A 21,230-nucleotide genomic window follows, 5' to 3' on the forward strand; every position below is an offset into this window, starting at 1 on the left:
GTTCAAACCCTGCTCCGTCTCAACAAGAAAAAAAAATACTGCTCGAGCAGCTACGTCCCAGGTGTCAGCCGATCTTGTGTTGTTCTCTTGTCTATTGACTATATACGCTCACAATGTCGTGGGTCCCAGATGTCAGGAAAACACTAGGAGGAAGCTTTTTATTTTTCCATACGCTGACATGGTGGGCCCCTACTGTCATCCTCTCTACGTACTTCTGCCGATTCCTGTTGTTTGTTGACCATGTTGACAACGCGAGAGGGCGGCACCGCGGTGAGCGCACCAAAGCGTGCGGAGGACGACGGCGAGGCCTTGGACATCAGCGTTAACGATTTAGGAGACGGTGGGGCGGCGATGCGTGCGCTGAGGCGCAACCAGCCGTGGGAGGCGGAAGCGGGCGGCCCCGCTGGCGCTGGTTTGGTTTTGGCGGCTGGAGGAAGACAGGACTGAAGAAACACGACAGACTGTAAAAGCAGCAGGAGTACTTAACAACCTTAACTAAAACTAGCAGGGGCACTTAACAACCATAGCTGAAAGCAGTATGAGTACTTATACAGGTTCAACCGTACAAAGCACACCTCGAATAGTGCTACTTTGCCTACAGTTAACCAAGGGTGAGGCCTCCAAGCCCCAGGACAAGGCCCGGGCGCCACCCCGTGCATCCACAACCTTTTGAAAGCGAGTCCATCTCGCAATGTGGTCAATAAACAGGATATTCGCTTCCTATTCTCCAAGATGGACGGGCCTTCATTATTTGAGATCACCCATGAATAAGTATCTTTTCACCTCCAAAGGGAATGGAGTAGGTCGACATAAACACCATGTTGTGACGAAGCGCAAGTCTGACCCGACCATGGTCAGGCATCTGTATAGGAATAGTAGAACTGGGTAGTTTCTTTTTCTAGAAGATCATAGTTGTAAAACTGTGCATAAGCAATAGTTTATGAACAACATATATAACAGAAAGGAGCTCGTACCATAAGTTTCTCAACACAGTTGGACCTATTCAACGAGTGCAGCAGTTGCACACATATCCCACGTGGCCTCCACCATTGAAACGCCCCACGAGGACCTCAAGACGATCAATAAAGTATAGGAACTTGTGGATGTCGTCCCAGTAAACTTTAGTGCCATCAGTAATAGGCGAGTTGTTACAGAATAACAAACGAGCAGCCTGCTTAACTCTGAAAAAACCTACATGTGCCACCAATTATAAGAAAATATTAGTTAGAAGTAGCATCTTCGTGAGAGATTCGTTGCTACTTCTAAAATTAAATTGTGATTAGTTAGACAGAATAGGTGGATTAAGAAGTAATCGAGGCAACAAGCAAGAATCAGATACAAAACTAACATGGATGAACAATTGGAATGACGTCGGGGTGGAAGATCGCAGTGAAGATGAGACCAGGTTCTGCTATTTCCATCAACATTCACTACAAAAAATACACTTCCGTGATGATACGTGTTTGTCAGAGTTGTTCACTTTTTTTGTCATGCATGTACATCCATGACAAATTTATGACAGAATCAATATAGTCATACCTGTTCTATCGTAGAAGTGTTCCATGACATTACCAAAATTATCATCACGGAAGTGTCCACTTCCATGACGATAAATCGCGCATCACAGAAGTGCTTTCGTCAAGGGTGGCCGACACGTGGCATCCACCATAATGGAACGCCGTTAAGCTATCGGGTCGGGTTTTGGATCCGATAACCCGTTAACAGCCCCGACCAATGGGGATTTTCCACGTGTAAAATCATCATTGGCTAGAGGGAACACGTGTGGGCTCATCGTCGGGACAGATGTCATCCACTCACTGGACAGAAGGCGCCTATGATATGTCGACACGTGGCACGACCTAACAAGTTTAAATGGGCCGGCCCAACTAGAGGCCCACAAGATTTTGCGGACCATAATGGGCCGGCCCAGCTAAAGGCCCACGAGATTTTGCGGACCATAATGCGCTGGCCCAGCTAAAGGCCCACGAGATTTTGCGGGCCATAATGGGCCGGCCCAGGTAAAGGCCCACAAGATTTTTTGTGCCATAAGGGGCCGACCCAGGTAAAGGCCCACAAGATTCTTGCGGGTCATAATGGGCCGGCCCAGCTAAAGGCCCACGAGATTTTGCTGACATTAATGGGCCGGCCCAGCTGTAGGCCGACAAGATTTTGAGGACCCTAGTAGGCCGGCCCATTAACGGGCTGCCATGTTTTGGGCCAAATGCCGGCCCATATTTGATCCGGTTCATTAATGGCCTGCCACGCTCTGGGCCTAATAGTGGCCCATATGAGATCCGGCCCGTTAAAAGCCTACCACGTTCTGGGCCAAATTACGGCCCAAATCAGGTCCGGCCCTTTAAGAGGCTTTAGGCTCAATTATGGCCCATATCAGATTCGGCCCATCAACTGGACACTATGCTTTTGGGCCCACTTGCTAAAGGCCCACTTAGTAATTTGGCCTGATATTAGTTTTGGCCTGTTAAGGGCCTGTTTAACATTTCGGCCCTATATTAATTTCGGCTTGTTAAAACCGGAGAAATGATATTTAGCATCCATTGTTTGCTTCGAACTAAGAACTAAATTCTAAGAGCTGAAAAGAAAGTAGAGTAACCAAGTTAAGATCTATTTTCTGGTTGAGATCAAAAAGTTGAGGAGATATGAAGTACCACCTCTCTTGCGGCGCCGTGAAGGCATCGGGGGTGCGATGGCTGTCGGTGGCGCTGAAGCAGATCTGCGACGGTAGACGAGTGCATCAGGGGATAAGTCCCGTTGCGGTGGAAGAGAAGGTCATGTGAGCGGCCCCGGCAAAGAGGACGACGACGCCGATGAAGCGAGAGGATGCGATGCAAGGCTATTGGTCCGTCACCGTGGATGAGAAACGTCCATCTCTAGCAGTGGACGAAGAGGTCTTGGTAGGCGCTCCGGCATGGTGGAGGACGGTGGCGATGGATGTGGTGGAGAACGGCGGCGATGGATGGGGTGGCGGACGGAGGCTGGTTTGGGAATGGGGTGTTCTAGCATGGACGGTATATGAATGGGAAAATGGAGGGAGAGGTACGGGGAACCATGTTTTTGGGACGCGCCTGTCTGAAATATGGGAAAGTTACGAACTTATCCCCCGTTTCAAATTTGGATGTCTCGTCGGTTGGGGATAGGACGGTAATCTCGCATCTCCCAAATATTTGCCGGTAACTATTTCGGGTGAGGAGAGGGTGTTTTTCCACCCACGGTTGGCGCCCACGGTATATGAACCGGGCTGACAGGTAGGGCGGTTGTGTCACGTCCAATGTTGGCGATATCGCTTATCGGGAACTTATCGGTCGACCCATGATAAGGGGTAAATCGGCCAGTTTATCGGCATATCGGCCGATTTATCGCCATATCGGCTGATTTATCGGCCGATTTATCTTATTGGTCTGACAGCGGTAAGCGATAAATCGGCCGATTTATCGGCATATCGGAAGATATCTTGAACAGTGGTCACGTCTGATGGAAGTTACACATCTGCCCCTATTTAAAATATTAACCTACATCTATTTCGGACGAGGAGAGGGTGTTTTGGCGCCCAGTGTGTATGAATGGGGAATGGAGGGAGAACCAGAGGTCTTTCGGACGAGCTTGAATCAAATGAGTTTTGCCGCCCATGTTTGACGCCCACTGTGTCGGAATGGGCTCAGAGGCGGTCGTGTCACGTCTAATTGAAGTTACTAACCTACCCTTATTTAGAGCAGTGGAAATTGGGCCGATGGATTGTCCGTGTAATGGGTAGACAGTAATTTCCATCTCCCAAACACTTGGCTTCGGGCAACCGATGTGGGAGTGGACATTTTGTTGTTTCTTTCGAATTTTGGGACAATAAGCATCCATGTTTACCCTGACAACTAAATTCGAATCCATTTTGTATTCCTATACGAATCTTTATAAATCATTCTATGTGTTTTTATATATCTTCAAAAGGACGACAAAGATGTATTCCACTGTCATATATGAATATGGTTTACAAATGCCGATACTCAAATTCAGAAACTAGAATCCAGTTTAAGGTGAATTCGAATATTTGGAACAATTCATGTCCAACTCCAATGTCACACGCAGCATAATGTGTACTCCCATTTAGATATGTACACAAGCGATGTATCAAGATTCAAATACCGAGTCAATCAACCAAGAATGTATGGAACTAACAGACATATAAACACTTATAGAGTATATGGATCAATAATATCAACTAACATACATAAGCCAGGCCGCTGTACTTTTTTTTGGCTACAACAACATCCTTTTTTTAGCCAGCATCTTGGCCCTTTCCGATGCATGCCAGTTATGGTCCATCTATACTACTATTGCTGAATGCACATTCAGCCCAATTGGCATATTTGTTGGTCTGGCACATCAATCCAAATGAAATGTCTCCGAGTCTTATCAATTAATACAGACTTGTGCTCAAATAAAATTACAAACAAAAAAACAAAAAAACAATTATTACATGATCTCTAAAACAAATGGTTTGATTGATTACATGAACAGACAACACAAAGGTTATTCAACTATGGAAAGAACATTTCACCTATGATTTACCAAGTAGGAATTTAATTTCCTTTTTCCTTCAGGACCTTAACAATCTGGCCAGTCTCAGCTTGCCTCGTTTTGAAATCGACCAAATATTTAATGGTTGTCTTGATTACTGCTTGTGATTGTGCTGTTTGCTTCCTCAACATGTCAACTTCATCTCTAAGTGCAGAAGCAGAATCTCTTTCTACCACTAGTTTAGCCTCTAAAGCATCAGCAGTTGGCAATTCATAATGCACGATTGGGCCGGTGCCACTGCTGTTGGATGATGCAACGTCCATGGGGACCTCGCTCTTTCATCTTGGGCCAGCCTGTTTTGCCATTAAAGTTCTGATTGGATTCAGAAAAGTTGAAGTTAGCAAAACATCTCAACTAGGAGCTATAACAGTAAACCAGTTAAACAAACAAGGAATTAGAGAGTTCAATTGGATGCTGAAAAGTAGTTATTAACATCATTGTAACCCGCTATTGCAGCAGCAAAGCAGTTAAACAAACAAGTAGATATTTAAGTTAAGGAAAACAGGTAATTCTTAACAGTAAGTATCAAACACATAGATAGGCGCAGTCTACAATATGATTAACAGGTTGTGCCATTATGTAATCAGTAGCAAACTAAATTAAGCCAAGCAACGTAATTGAACAATTTTGCAATAAGTGGCTAACTAAAATTCTGAGAAGTAGGTAACTGAACTTACGCTAGTTCTTTGTACAGGCACACTGCAACTTCTTTTTCGCTTACAAGGTTGTACGAAGGAGTTCATGGCATCAATTGCTTGGATACGCAGTCCCAATACTTCTTTCTTCCCACACTGCATGGGTAAGTCGAATGGTTAATCTGGTAAGATGGTGCGTCCTTGATATGTTATATGAGGACGTGTAGTCAGACTAGTTGTAGCCAAACACATCGCACTGACTTTTACTGTATATTTCATGCGATTACTTTTGGCATATCGAGATGTAAGCAATCTACAATAGGATGAAAAGACTGGCATCCTTCACATTATTGGCGAACTCAGTTCATAGAAACAAGCAATTCAACCATTCTGTGGGTAAATCAAAAGCGCCACTGAAATATTTTTCACTATCCAATCATACACGCAAAAAGGGGCGACGCCACCATAGGGGCTGGTATGGGCGGCCGCCTTAGGTGGCTGGAAAGTGTGCACCTAGTTTGAGTCGTCCAGGTTGGCCCATGCTAGTTTTGTTCGTCCCAACGCACGAGCAAGAAATATAAAAAATGAAGAAAAATGTTTCAATTTGGATGGGCCAATAACATAAGTGCAAGGCAGGCCCTATAGCAGGCTCGTGGCCCAAACGAGCGCCTCCCATATCGATCGACAGCAGGAAAAATCCTAATTCATTCGCTCCAGCCTCCAGTCTGGTTCGCTCCTAACCTAGCCGCCGCTGGACAGACCGACACAGCACTTCCTCGCGCCCTCGTTGGAGGGCGGTCGTCGGGCTTCAAGCGAACGGAAGGACAAGAAGATGAAGGTCCAACCCTGGGTGTAGCCTACGTGGGAGGCAGCGGCGGCAGCATGGGCATGGCATCGAGCTTGCACAAACGGACAGTCGCAGCTTGCAAGAGTAGCATGCGCAACGAGCAGATACATCACATCCCTGATTATATCTAATTCATCTCTTCAATTTCTGTCCAATAGTTAAACCTGACGGTGTTGTAAAACTGCTTGTATGTAGGGAATCTATGAGAAAATGAAACCAATTTCTACTTATTTTATAACTCCCCCAATCAATACTGAACTGACTGAATCTGATGTATCTAATCAAGTTTCCGGTGCAAACATACAAGCTCATGTTGTTCTTGAGCCTGAAGTGTCTAATGAACAGACTTCTAATGAAGGATTTGATGCAAACATTTTACATGCTCCTGGTGATGAACATATAGTGTCTAATGAGGGATCTAATGCAAGCATTTTGCAAGCTCATTGAAGGATTTAGTGTCTAATGATGATCTACTATGTTGAGAGAGACAGAGATTTGCAGGCATTGATGATAAGCAAATTATAGTGCATTTTCATAGCTTGAGGAAACGTTGAGGCCATCTACCAGAAAGTCCCCGTATCATGACAACATAACATAAATACTTTTCTAATCTGTTGTTTGAAACTATTGGCATACTTGTGCAGGATAGATATATTGATATGCAGTTTGCGCACAGGTTATACGTGCAATTACACTTCGATATTTTCAACCAGAGAACAAATAATTCAAGCAGGTACAGACCATATTTGTAGTCCTTGTACACCATGTTGCATTTTGTGTTTTTTGGTGCTTGCATCATTTAGTGTTTATAATCTGAACTACTTAGGATCATTAGCTGGTTTTCAAAGTGCATGTAGCTTCACATTTCTCAAGTTATGTTGATTTCCGGAGTGCAAGTGCCTTCATATTTTTTAAGTTAAATGTTCGCCCCTAGTAACTTGAATTCATGGATCAGCCACTGCACACAAATCATACACGAATGCCAGTACGAATTAAATGAAATGCAGGGACTTACGCTAGCTCGTTGTACAGGCTCACTGCAGCTCTGCTTGTGCTTGGGATGTTCCATGTACAAGTCCATGTTACCACTTGCTTGGATGTGCAGGCCTTGTGCTCCTTGCATCCTCCTCTGCATTTTTGACATGGCGAATGGTTGATCAAATAAGAGGAATCGACCTTGATGTTGTACCGGAGGACAGATACTTACAAGGTTATACGGGTGTGCAGGATGTGTACCAGATCCCGTAGCGCCGTCATGCTTCGCTAAAATATGGATTTGCTTGTTTCAGATGATATCTCTAGAAGAAGTAAGAGTTAAGGTTAGAGTTGCATAGGCGTGTAAGCTAAGAGAGCAGTGAAAGGATATCCAAACATCGTCGGAACAGTGCACAAGGGAGTGATGTGTGGATACCTAGTTCGGGCCGGCGTTTGGGCATGCTCGCCTAGCTAGAGTGCAGGTCACTCCAGGGCCGTTGAGGGTGATGCGCTGGCGTTGGATGGCCGTGCACGGATGCGGATCTTGAGTGGCAGCAGAGCGCTACGATGCGGTGGACGAGACCGTTGGTGAAGCCCCAACGGCCTCGGGGGCGGAGGTGCGACGATGTGCTCGGTGAAGTAGCCTTGGTGAGCTGGGAGACGGCGTTGGTGAAGCGCACCTGATGCAGTGGAACTCGGTGTCTGTGATGCACGTCGGTTGCGGTGGCCGACGTTGTCTGTGGACCACCCGGTGCAATGGACGAGGGCATAGATGAGGTAGCTCCGGTGCGGTGGTGAAGCGCGACCTTCGTCTTCGTCGTTGTTGTCCGGCACAGAGGTGGGAACGTTGGCGAAAGAGACGAGACGAGGGGCGATTCGAGGGTTGGCGGAGAATTAGGGATTTGAGCAATCTGGGCACGGAAGGGGACGGTGGAGAAGAGAGATTTTGCAGGGCTGGAATTGGGGCCGCCAGATATTTCAATCTGAAACATGGAAGCGCGAACTTATATTGTCGTCGTCCTTTTTTGGGGGGGAGGGGGTGGGTGGCTGGGTGCTACACGTCCGTCCGACACACGCGACCACCCCGATAGGACTATGCTTCGGTGCCTTAAGGAACCTGCCTTTGTGTGCATGACATATGGGACCAACAGGAGGCTGGCCCACATGTCAGTGACCCAAAGGCAGTTGCCTTTAAGGCACCGAAGCAGCGTGCACCCCGACACGACCCTGGTTTGCCTGGTGTGCCTACATTTGAGAATGCAAACGAATCTTCTTTCATTTGCAAACGAATCTGTATGTATTACCATGCCCGTGTTTTCCTTGCAATAACTAGTCATTCGAAACGAGATACTCCATCCATTCACTTTTGTAAGTCGTTTCAGACAACTTAAAATGAACTATTTTGCACATTGTCTGAAATGTCTTCAAGGTCTTATAAAAGTGAACAGAGGGAGTACTATAAATTAATTAATGAGGAGTTATTTGAAAAAAAATCGAAACGGTACCCACGCTAACGTGGATTAGAGTGTGTGTCACATAATTAGTTATTTGAATTAGAGTGTGTGTCACGTAGTTAGTTATTTAAATTAGAGTGTGTGTCATGTAGAGATCTCCAATTCTAACGTGGATTTCGCATTTCACTGTATCCATGCTACTTTTTTAATACAAATTCATATGTATATGATGAACACCATGGTAGTGAGAAAACTTTTGGATGGATTCAAACATATGACCTACAAAATAGCACAGCAAACTGAGTCAATGTCAACTTTTCGAAACTTAGTATGGCACAAATTCGAAATAATTACCTGTATGCCTAGTCCTTGGTTCAAATCTTACAATGTACACCGAATTGAAACATCGCTATCACAAACACAAGGGGCTCAACGCGCGTAGACAAGTGGCAATTTTTACTCATCTTGAAATTTACATGGTTTCTTTAAAACCTACCTTTTTGCACGACAACTTTTTCACCTAAGTTCCTCTCTTTTACAGATGACCACCGTGCTACACCCGTCCAGGATATGGCACAACAGAGATACAGGCGCAGACGTGCAGCAGGGACACGTCCCAAGGATTCTTTTTAGATTAAGACCCTGTGTCAACCTTTTTTACTGTCTCTTGTTGATACACATCCCTCGGATTCTCAGTACAATTGAGAAGGATGCTGGCGTCTTGGCATGTGGCCACGTCAGAATAATGCACGTACCTGGACACCAGGGGCTTCTTACAAAGGGCACTATTTAGGCCCGGTTTATACCATAAAGACCGAATACCTTAGGGAGTGTTCGGCGTCGCGAGTTTGGCCTTATATGCATCAGCTGCGAATCATATCTTTGGTCAAATGTTGGGTTTGCCCGGCTCCTATGTTTTGGTACCTTACGTTCCGCTCTATCGGCTAAGGTAGCACTAGGAGAACTACTGGGATTGTGCCCCGGGTCATCCGGACGAGCACCTCAGTAGACAAAGCCGAAAACTGACTGTCATGATATAGTGTGAGACTGGTCAACCACTCGATGACCTATCGGAATGTTAGAATTCCTCCGCCTTAACGAAGGGCCATTTCCCGGCTAGGCATGTACGCGCCCCGAATTCGGGAGAGTGCGGAGCCACCAGGGGCTATATAGTAGCCCCACCGTCAAACTCCTATGGCTAAGTGAAAGTGTTAAACCATTATAGTCCGGTTGCCTCGTTTGCTGCGCTATCACCTCCTTAATAGGGCCAAGACGTTGGGTTAAGTGTGAACGTGCATCTTCTGTGAACACCTCCGCATTATATGCGTGGGGGCTGAAGCCGGCGACTGCAATCTTTCAGGTTATACACATGTATACATAAACGGCCGCACAGGAGGCATCATATTACTTTCAGGCAAAAGTATCAACACAGCATTAATAAATTTCATAAAGACATTGTGTTTACAATGGGAATACATGTCACTCAAACATAATGTTCTTCGAGCACTAGGCCTCTATCAAACGAGCACCCTCGAGAACCTCTTCGAAATAGTGCTCGGCAGACACTCGGCCTATGGCCGAACCCTACGCCGCAACGGTGGTAGCATCCATCTCCGCCCAGTATGCTTTAACACGGGCAAGGGCCATCCGCAAGCCTTCTATGCATGCCGACCTCTTCATTGCATTGATGCGCGGCACCGCACCAAGGAACTGCTGCACTAAGCTGAAATAGTTGTTCGGCTTCGGCTTGTCCGGCCACAGCTGATCTACGACAGACCTCATGGCGAGTCCGGACAACCTATTGAGTTCGGCCCATTCGGCTAGCTGATCAGTCAATGGAAGCGGACGCTCTGGAACGTTAAATTGCGACCAGATCAGCTTGTCCACTTCACGATCTGTTTGATCTTGGAAGTATTTGGCCGCATCGACAGCACTCGCCGCTAAGTCCATATATGTGTCTGCCGAACACCACAGCCGATCCAGAGGGGCATACCGTGGATCTCCAAACTTCCTCTGCAGCATGAAGGGATTCCCAGCCACAATATCCCCGGCTTCATGCAGCTCCTCCTTCTTCGCTCTCATAGCAGAGCGGGTGTCTTTGGTCATCATCGTGGCCTTTTCAATGTCCGTCGCCTTCACTCGGTTTTCTTCTTCAAGGAACTAGCAACGGTCGGTAGTGTCTTTTAACTTTGCAGCCATCTCAGCCATTTTCTCTTTGCTCTCGCAATGCACGGCCTTCTCGGCCCTCAACTCTTCGGCCGCTTTCAAAGCAGCCGCATTACTCCTCCTTGCTTGTTCTTTGGCTCGGGCAAGTTCCGCCGAAGGGTCTCCACGGTGGCAGTTCCATCTGCAGTCACAACATATTAAAGATATTGGCATCATGCTGCTCTTACTACGTGATATTCACTAGAAAGAATTACTTAACCTGTGTGTCGTCAAGCCGCTTGTTAACAAGCTTGATGTCGGCATCTGCCGCATCCAGTTACCGCTTTAGTTCGGCAAACTCGTTAGTCCGGCTAGCCACCGGAGCTTCCACAACCTGCACATAAAGGCAGTTTGGTTACTACCTGGGACTACGATCCTCTGTTCACCGCTGTTCTCGACGACAACCAGAGTCTCAGGGGCTACTATCTACACAAGGCACACCTAAAAATGTGTGGTACTATCAAAAAGTATCACTTACCTCAAAGCCTGTTAGTAGACTCATAAAGGCTTCATGCAATCCGCTTTCGGCGGACGAAATTCTTTCCATCACCGTACCCATTAACACACGGTGTCCTTCTGAGATGGCTACTCGCTCCAACAGCTCCCTCAGTACGTCCGACCGCATACCAGACGGTGCCGGACTCTTTTGTTTGCTCTCTTCAAGAGCCGGACGCTGAGGACTTCGGGTGACTATAGGATCATCTTCTGGCCTCACCGGATCTGGAGAGGCCCTCCGTGACAACAGTTCAAGGTCGCCCGCTTCTTGAGCGGGGGAGTCCGGGGAGGCGTTTTTCTCTCCATCATCTCTGGAAGAAGATCCCCCGAAGACGAGCTCTGCTGAGAAGGGCTAAGATCCGAACTGCAAGATAAATGCTTCGGTTATTTTCCTCAGAAGTAAAGTAGTACATCTTCACTATTAAAGTACTTTTTGATTACTTACAGCTCGTTAGAGGGCAGACCCCCGCATGGACTTTGTGCTGCAAGAGCGCCCTCCAAGGCAAGACCCTCTGGTGGAGACTTCTTCTCCCGTTTGGAAACCTTGGTTTCCGGACCTTCAGGGGTAGTCCTCTTCCTTCCCCGGGGTAAGAGAATGTCAGATTCCTCCCCTTGGTTATCCTCCCTCACAGAGGCGCCCGTTCCCTCGGTCGGAATGGGTAGCGATGGAGGCCCGCTTTATCCTCCTTTATCATCCCCTTTATCTTCCTGCGAGGGCTCCGGGCAAGGTGCTAGCTCGAGCATCTTATCCAGTACCGGATTCTCCAAGCCTTCCGGAAGGGGGGCTGAAAACCGGATCATCTTCGCCTATGTTATCCAGTCCTGGACAAAAAGTGATTTCTCAGAATAACGTCATGATAAATGAAAGACGGTGTGTTCGGCTAGAGGATAACTTGCTTGTTCAGCGGTGCGGTTGCTGCTCAGGCCCACGTCCAAGGTAGTATCCGGACACTCTATCTGGGGTCCGAAGAATGATCTATACATCTCCTCGTACGTCAAGCCGAGGAATTTCTGAATAGCGCGTGGTCCTTCCGGGTTGAACTCCCACATACGAAGGGGCCGGCGTTTGCATGGCTAGATTCGTGGAACCAACATGACATGCATTACCATAATCAAACTAAAATCTCCTTCGAAGAGATCTCGAATGCGGCTCTGCAGTACAGGCACGTCCTTGGCTGGACCCCAGCTCAGCCCTCTGCTAATCCATGACATCAGTTGTGGTGGAGGGCCTGAGCGGAAAGGAGGGGCAGCCACCCACTTGGCACTTCTGGGAGCTGTGATGTAAAACCACTCCTGTTGCCATAATCCGGACACCTCTAGAATGGAACCTTTTGGCCATGGAGCTCCAGTGATCTTCCTTATTAATGCGCCTCCGCATGCTACATGCTGCCCCTCGACCATCTTCGGCTTCACATCAAAGGTCTTGAGCCACAGGCCGAAGTGAGGGGTAATGCGGAGGAAGGCCTCACATACGACAATAAATGCCGAGATATGGATAAAGGAGTCCAGGGCTAGATCGTGGAAATCTAGCCCATAATAAAACATCAACCCCCTAACGAAGGGATCCAGAGTGAGGCCTAGACCTCGGAGGAAGTGGGAAATGAACACGACGTCTTCATTGGGTTCAGGAGTAGGGACGACCTACCCTCGGGCAGGCAGCTGATGCGAAACCTCGGTGGTCAGGTATCTGGCCTCCCTCAACTTCTTGATGTCTTCTTCCGTAATGAAGGAGGGCATCCACCGGCCTTGAAGGCTAGATCCGGACATGATTGAAGGTCCGGAGCACCTGACCTGGGCTTTGGGTAATAGAACTCGAGGCGGGGGAAGGATTCAATTGAGCACGGGAGAGAAAGAAGTAAAACCCTTGTCCCTTTATAAAGAGGGTGAATATCAAGTGTCCTCTCCATAGCCGTTTGGGACTTGCCTATAATCTAGGAGTCCTAGACATGGTTGGGTTACCCACGACCGTATTGATGAGGATCCCGTAATTAGGGGAACACGACCTCTGCTTTGACAAGACGTGTCAAAAAACTGCCTCGCGTTATGTGCGGGGCTAGTTAAAGGAAACGGTTCGAATAATTACCAGGCCATGGCACAATGTCGTGTTGCCAAAACGTGTCAGCAGATTAGATTTGTGGAAATATTATTCTCTCTATGGTGGTATGTGGAACTTATTTTGCAGGGTCGGACACTATCCTTGTATTCAAATTCTTCTGTGATGTGTTCGGAGGAGGAACCTGCCTTGCAATGCCGAAGACAACACTGCGCGCCGGACTCATCATCATTGAAGCCTGGTTCAGGGGCTACTGAGGGAGTCCTGGATTAGGGGGTCTCCGGACAGCTGGACTATATTCTTTGGCCGGACTGTTAGACTATGAAGATACAAGATTGAAGACTTCGTCTCGTGTCCGGATGGGACTCTACTTGGAGTGGAAGGCAAGCTAGGCAATATGGATATGCATATCTCCTCCTTTGTAACCAACCTTGTGTAACCCTAGCCCTCTCCAGTGTCTATATAAACCGGAGGGTTTTAGTCCCTGGGACAACATACAATCATACCATAGGCTAGCTTCTAGAGTTTAGCCTCTCTGATCTCGTGGTAGATCTACTCTTGTACTACCCATATCATCAATATTAATCAAGCAGGACGTAGGGTTTTACCTCCATCAAGAGGGCCCGAACCTGGGTAAAACTTCGTGTCCCCTGCCTCATGTTACCATCCGCCTAGACGCACAGTTCGGGACCCCCTACCCGAGATCCGCCAGTTTTGACACCGACACACCCCTCAGACATGCCAGGAATCCCACGCAGGCTGGCCGAGCACAGCCTCAATATGCTAAAGGGATTCAAGCCAGTCAAGCAGGCTCTTCGGCGTTTCTCTGAACCTAAGAGACAAGCTATGTGGGAGGAACTAGCCAAGTTATTGGAGGCCGGATTCATTAGAGAAATAAAACACCCAGACTGTCTAGCAAACCTGGTGATGGTACCAAAGAAGGACAAATCTTGGCGCCTATGTGTCGATTTCAAGGACCTCAACAAAGCTTGCCCAAAGGATCCCTTCCCCCTCCCCCGCATCGATCAAATTATCGATGCTACAGCAGGACATGAGTCATTGTGTTTCCTCGACGCATACTCCGGCTACCACCAAATCAAGATGGCGGAGTCCGACCAAGCCACAGCGGCATTTATCACACCAAATGGCCCATTCTGTTTCAACATAATGCCTTTTGGGCTCAAAAACACCGGTGCAACATATCAGCGCATGATTCAGACATGTCTGGAGAAATAGATCGGCAAAACAGTAGAGGCATACGTAGATGATGTGGTCGTCAAAACCAAACACATCGACTCTCTAATAGACGACTTGAGGCTCACATTCGACAACCTCCAAACATACGACATCAAGCTCAATCCGAAAAAATGCGTTTTCGGCATACCAGCCGGAAAGCTCCTGGGATTCATTGTCTCTAGTAGAGGAATTGAAGATAATCCGGCCAAAATCCGAGCTTTGTCACAGTTGGCTACCCCAACAGACCTAAAAAAATCCAGAAATTAACTGGATGTGTGGCAGCTCTAAGCCGCTTTATCTCCCGCTTAGGAGAAAAGGCATTACCCCTTTATCGCCTCCTTCGACGCACCGAACACTTCGAGTGGACGGACGCTGCCACAGCCGGATTGGAAGAAATAAAAGTCATACTGGCAACCAACCCAATCCTGGCCGCACCAAACATTGGCGAACCAATGTTGTTATACATTGCCGCAACTCATCAGGTTGTAAGCGCAGTGCTCGTCATCGAACGAGAAGCGGACGGACATAAATTCCCTCTTCAAAAGCTAGTATATTATGTATCCACCGTCCTCACTCCATGCAAATCACGGTACCCACATTATCAAAAGATAGCCTATGCGGTATTCATGGCATCCCGGAAGCTGCGACACTACTTTCAAGAGTGTTTGATTACAGTAGCCTCGGAAGTGCCACTTAATATTATTATAAACAACCGCGATGCCATGGGCCGGATTGCCGAATGGGCCATTGAGCTCCTCCCGTTCGACATAACATACAAACCTCGGCGAGCCATTAAATCGCAAGTATTGGCCGACTTTGTCACCGAATGGACGGAAGCCGAACTCCCTAAAGAGTACGGCGCATACTCCAATTGGACCATGCACTTCGAAGACTCCAAAATGCTAGCTGGTCTGGGGGCTAGCGTCGTCCTGACGTCCCCAACCGGAGATACAGTGGAATGCGTACTGCAGATACTGTATACAGACTCCAACAACGCAGCCGAATACGAAGCCATGTTACATGGTCTTCGGATGGCAGTTTCCATGGGCATTCAACGCCTGGAGGTGCATGGGGATTCGAACCTTGCAATATCCCAAATAAATGGAGACTTCGATGCCAAGGATCCGAAGATGGCGGCCTATCGAAACGCCGTCCTAAAGATGTCAGCTCGGTTCGAGGGGCTCGAATTTCACCATGTGGCTTGGGAAAACAATCAGGCGGCGGATATCCTTGCCCGCATTGGCGCAAAATGTGATGCGGTCCCCCCAACATCTTTTTGGAGAGGTTGTTTAAACCATCCGTGGTATGGGAAGGGGACACCGGTAACAATAGTCCGGACCCGGCCACAATCCCCGATACCGAACACTCTAACATAATCGGAGGCTCTGCCACCGAAATAACACCTTCAGCCCACGTCATAATGGCCATCATTGCCCTGTGGACAGAACCATTCTTGGCCTACCTAACTAGGCAGGAACTTCCCAGGGACCAAAATGAGGCATGCTGCATAGTGTGGCGATCTAAAGCCTACAGGGTCCACGAGGGAGAGCTGTATAAAAAAAGCACTACCGGAGTCCTTCAAAGGTGCATCTCCGAAGAGGAAGGGCGGAAGCTTTTGGCAGAAATTCACGCCGAACTTGGCGGCCACCACGCCGCAGCCCGAGCCCTTGTAAGCAAGGCCTTCCGTACACGGTTTTATTGGCCGGCGGCCCAGGCTGACACACAGGACTTGGTCCAACGCTGCGCCGGTTGCCAGCTTTTTGCAAACCAAAGCCACATGCCACCCACCGCCCTCCAAACAATCCCCATTACCTGGTCCTTCACGGTCTGGGGGATTGACATGGTTGGACCCCTTAAAGGGGGAACCCATAAGAAAAAATACTTACTGGTCATGGTGGATAAATTCACCAAATGGATAGAAGCCAAACCTATTAAAACAGCTGAATCCGGACCGGTGATAGACTTCATATCCGGGGTTGTACACCGTTATGGCATCCCCCATAGCATCATCACTAACAACGGCACGAACTTCACGGTCGACGAGGTAAAACTCTGGTGCAGCAACATGGGCTTCAAGCTCGCTTATGCTTCTGTCTATCACCCACAAACCAACGGTCAAGTTGAGCGAGCAAATGATCTTATCATGAGCGGCATTAAACCCAGATTAGTGCGGTCCTTAAAGGAGTCTAACACGCACTGGGTAGAGGAGCTCGACTCCGTACTCTGGGGGCTGCGGACCATGCCGAATCATACTACCGGATATACACCCATCTTTATGGTGTACGGTGCAGAGGCAGTTCTGCCCTGTGACATAATTCATGACTCACCTCAAGTGCGCATGTACGAAGAAAGAGAAGCCGAGCTCGATCGGCAGGACAGTCTGGACACCCTGGAGGAGGAGCGCGACGTGGCAAAAGCCTGTTCCGCATTCTATCAGCAACAGGCTTGCAAATACCAAAGCAGAGAAGTACGGGCCAAAACTTATAACGTTGACGAGTTAGTTCTACGCCTGCCGGAGAAGAAAAAGTCCAAGCTCAAGCCCAAATGGGAAGGTCCCTTCATTATTGACCAAGTTCTGACCGGTGGAGCGTACCGTCTGCGGGATGCATCGAATAATCGACTTGAGCCGAACCCATGGAACGCAGCCAGGCTCCGAAGATTCTACGCCTAGCGCCGGACTCTATGTTCGTCTCCTTCCTCTGTCCATTTTTTGCATATACATTATCTGTCTTTTTTCTCTTTCTTTCTTTTATTCTTTTCTAGGCCTTCAAGGGCCAACTTGTGCCTCGCTTGCACATTATAGATGCGCTAACCGCGCTCATCATACCTGGGGGCTTCTTACACAGAAGCCTAATTATCTATCTGGGCTTCACGCTGTGACACTCCAAAATTTTTATTTGGCTTTTATCAAAAACTTTGTGGTTTTGAGGAGAGATTTTTTTTTAAGTGAAGCTCTATGAAAATTTGGGATTTTCATATCTTGGAACCACCATGACTTGGCATTTTTTTGCCCATGTGGTAAAACCCCTCCAAAACCTCCCCTACAACTTGTGATCAACCTAAATTCTCTGTCCCAACTAATCCAAACTGGTTTTCGATTTTTATTCTAATTATTTTTTCCCTCAATTCAATTCTGAAAATTATTTGGAGCCTGAGAGATTTTCAAAGCAAGTGCCCTATTGCATTTGAGTTTTGACCTCAAACCAATTCTCCTGGATTGTCCTTAGCATCCATAACCCAGAACCATCTTGATCCACTCCTCCTCTTTTCAAAATTTTCAAAATCCAGTCTCTGCAAGTTTGGACCAGATTTGCCAAATTTGGTGAAATTCATATCTACACTCCTCCAAAAATTCCACCAAAATTCAGGCAGCCTATTTGAGCAATGAGAAGCCACTCCACCAAAAATCAGCTCAAGGAAAAATCCCTACATGCCTGGATCATTCTGTCGAACACCTTGCATGCACTGTTTTCCTTGCACATTCAGAAATTCAGTTTTCAGTTTCGACAGTTTCAGTCACGCGGCCACAGTGCACTTGGCACGTTGCTCGCGGCCTCACTTGCTTGTCCGAAGCTTCACACGCGCACTTGGCGCGACCCTGGCGTCGGTGGCGCCCTGGCCCGCCTGCGCCGGCGTGTCTTGCGGCGGCCGGCTCCCCGTAACGGCCGACAGGGAGGAGAACGGCGGCGCAACGCCATTCGGCACCTCCCAAATCCTCTGGTGGCTCCGCGTGGCCTTCTCCGTGCCAGCGCACGCATGCGGCACCGTCGCCGTGGCACAGCACGCACGGAGCGCGCTCTCTGCCGCCGACGGGCCCGCACCACCCCGTTCCGTCGAGCTCGACCCAAACACCCAAACCCCGGCCAGTTTAGCACTAAAACGGACCCATTGAACCTCCGTGATGACGCTCGACTCCCTAACCACCCCGACCGAGCACTGCGCCACCGTAATCGCTCGCCGGAAATCTCCGTTCACGGCAACCGCCTCGGGCCGCCTATAAAAAGGGCCCCGAGCTCACCCTCGTGCACGCAGCATCACCACTCCTGACCAAAGCCCCGCCAGGCCACTAGGGGGACCTCGAGGGGGTCTCCTTCCCCAGCTCCGGCCGCCCCGATCCGCCTCGGCCTCCAGCTCGATTCACTTCGGTGAGGTCACCTCCGGCGCCCAAACCTCGTCCGTAGCCCTCTCTTGCACCCAGTAGTCTAACCCCCACCTCAATTTAATCTTTGCAGCCCTCTCCGACGAGCTCCATCCACGCCCGAACCACCGTCCGCCGGAGTTGAGACCGTCGTCGACGTGGTGCTCACCGGCGACCAACACCACCACCCACCGTTGCGGAAGGACACGGTGAGCACATTGGTAACCTCTGATCCCCATGCCTCGCCGTGGATCGCCGCCGGCGACCACAGCAGCTCTCGGGCGCCGACGAGCCTTGTCCCTCCCATTTGAAAATTTAAACATGACAAGTGGGACCCGCTGTCAGCCTCTCTGTCCTTTCTAAACGAAGCGTTATCTGAAAATGCCTACTGCCAAATGCGTTTTCTCTTCGGGCTGGCGTAGTCGCTACCGAAGCGTTTTCTGTTTTTATAAACTAGCCCCTGGAAATCTTCTGTTTCATTACAGATAAGTCCCTGGACAAAAACCCTTATAACTTTTAATCAGAAAAGTATTTTTGATTGATTCTTTTTCTGTTCTCTTTAAAATTTTGTCTAGTTTTTTATCATATTTATATGAAAAATATTTGGTTTACCTTCTGTGCTCTCCTTGGTATTTACGTTAGCGCATATATTTTCTTCAAACCGTAGATACCGGAGGAGGTGACGGAGCCGCGAACTTCACCGAGCTAGGCTCCGACTACTCTGAACCAGGAAAGCATGTTTGAACTTTTGATATGATGAGTGTCTCGGCATGTTTTGCATTTAGTTAGTTTCATGGCATGTTGGTAAGCATACTGATGAACGTTATTTTATGTGATAATAAGGTGAGTGAGTTCAATGATCCATACGTGGATGAATGTGAATGTGAATGGCCATGTGTTGGCATGAGGATGGGTACGATGGCAGTGTTGTAGCATGCCAGTCTTACGCCAGACTATGTGACTTCAGTGACAAACCATATCGGTCCAGTACCTATCATTTCCTTCCTTGTACTACCACATGTTTTCCGCAAGGAATATGGTTTAGTAAGTTGCAAACCACTTTCATGGTACACACCAAAGAGGAGAGGCCGTGATGATGGTTCCATGGCCCTGGATTAAAGCCAGTCATCCGGTCAGGGGGCATGGGTGTTTCCGGTTGGGACCGAGAGGGGGGTACCCCTTAGAGCGCGCGTATATAAATTTGATCCCATGCTATTCGAGATTGTGATCTCCCCGTCTCAAAAGTTTTTCTTGGACGATGACTAGGGTGATTCCTGGCATCGAGAGGTAGGATGGGTGTGTACCGGTTAGCTGTGTTTTCTTCCGAAATACCATAAACGGAACTAGTCCTTCGTGACTACGGAAATCCGTTGACTGTGGGAAAATTTTTGTACCAACTCTGCAGAGTCATATATTCCTCCAAATCATCTCTTCCATGTCAAGTTTCATTCCATCTTATCCTAATCAATTGTCAGCTTTGATGACAGAGACTCCGGTGAATCGCATGAGTGCTAAGTCCGATTGAATGATTATCCCTGTGGATGGACTAACCCGTTTATTCTCATGGATTGAATGTTTATTATGAGTATTGTTTACTGGTGAATTTAAAGCCCTTTCTGCGATGTCGCTCAGACGTCCGACTGTGGCATTTCATTTAAAGCCCTTTCTGCGATGTCGCTCAGACGTCCGACTGTGGCATTTCTTTTAAAGCCCTTTCTGCGATGTCGCTCAGACGTCCGACTGTGGCATTTCATTTAAAGCCCTTTCTGCGATGTCGCTCAGACGTCCGACTGTGGCATTTCTTTTAAAGCCCTTTCTGCGATGTCGCTCAGACGTCCGACTGTGGCATTTCTTTTAAAGCCCTTTCTGCGATGTCGCTCAGACGTCCGACTGTGGCATTTCTTTTAAAGCCCTTTCCGCGATGTCGCTCAGACGTCCGACTGTGGCATTACTTTTAAAGCCCTTTCTGCGATGTCGCTCAGACATCCGACCGTGGCATTTCTTTTAAAGCCCTTTATGTGGTTTCGCTAAGATGCCCGACTGTGGCATCATTTCCTTATTTTATTTGTTCACCTTTCGAGGCGTCGCTTCAGACACCCGATCGGTCCTTATTTATGTTCTGTGGAATTTCAGGCGGACTACCGCCGTTTCCCTTTTTACTTACCCGGTATGCCAATTTTATTTATTGTGCATTAAGGAATTAATCATGTTGCATCCATGCACGCATTTGTTATATCTTACGTCCGAACTGTCTTGCGAGTACTTTCAAAGTACTCACTGGCTTGTTGATTTGGCCAGATGCTGACGAAGGCGATCTCATGGATGAAGAGTTGGATAGCGAGTCCGACACTTAGAGGAGTCCCAGTCAGTCTCGTGCGACCCTGGATTTGGCCACTGTTTTATATCCGCTTCCGCTACCAAATAAATTTATCGAGCCTCACCTCGACGTTCGATGAAATGATATTCTTAGAGTCTTGTATTTCCCTTCCCGCTGTGCTTTTCCACCACCAACCTATCCATGAGTCAGTAGTATGTCTCCACACCACCGTGTCCTGTCCGCCATTATGTATGATTATTGGTGTGCTTGTAATAATTTGGTTGAGCG

This window comes from Triticum aestivum, chromosome 5A (assembly GCF_018294505.1).
Source record: "Triticum aestivum cultivar Chinese Spring chromosome 5A, IWGSC CS RefSeq v2.1, whole genome shotgun sequence".
Classification (NCBI taxonomy): Eukaryota; Viridiplantae; Streptophyta; class Magnoliopsida; order Poales; family Poaceae; genus Triticum; species Triticum aestivum.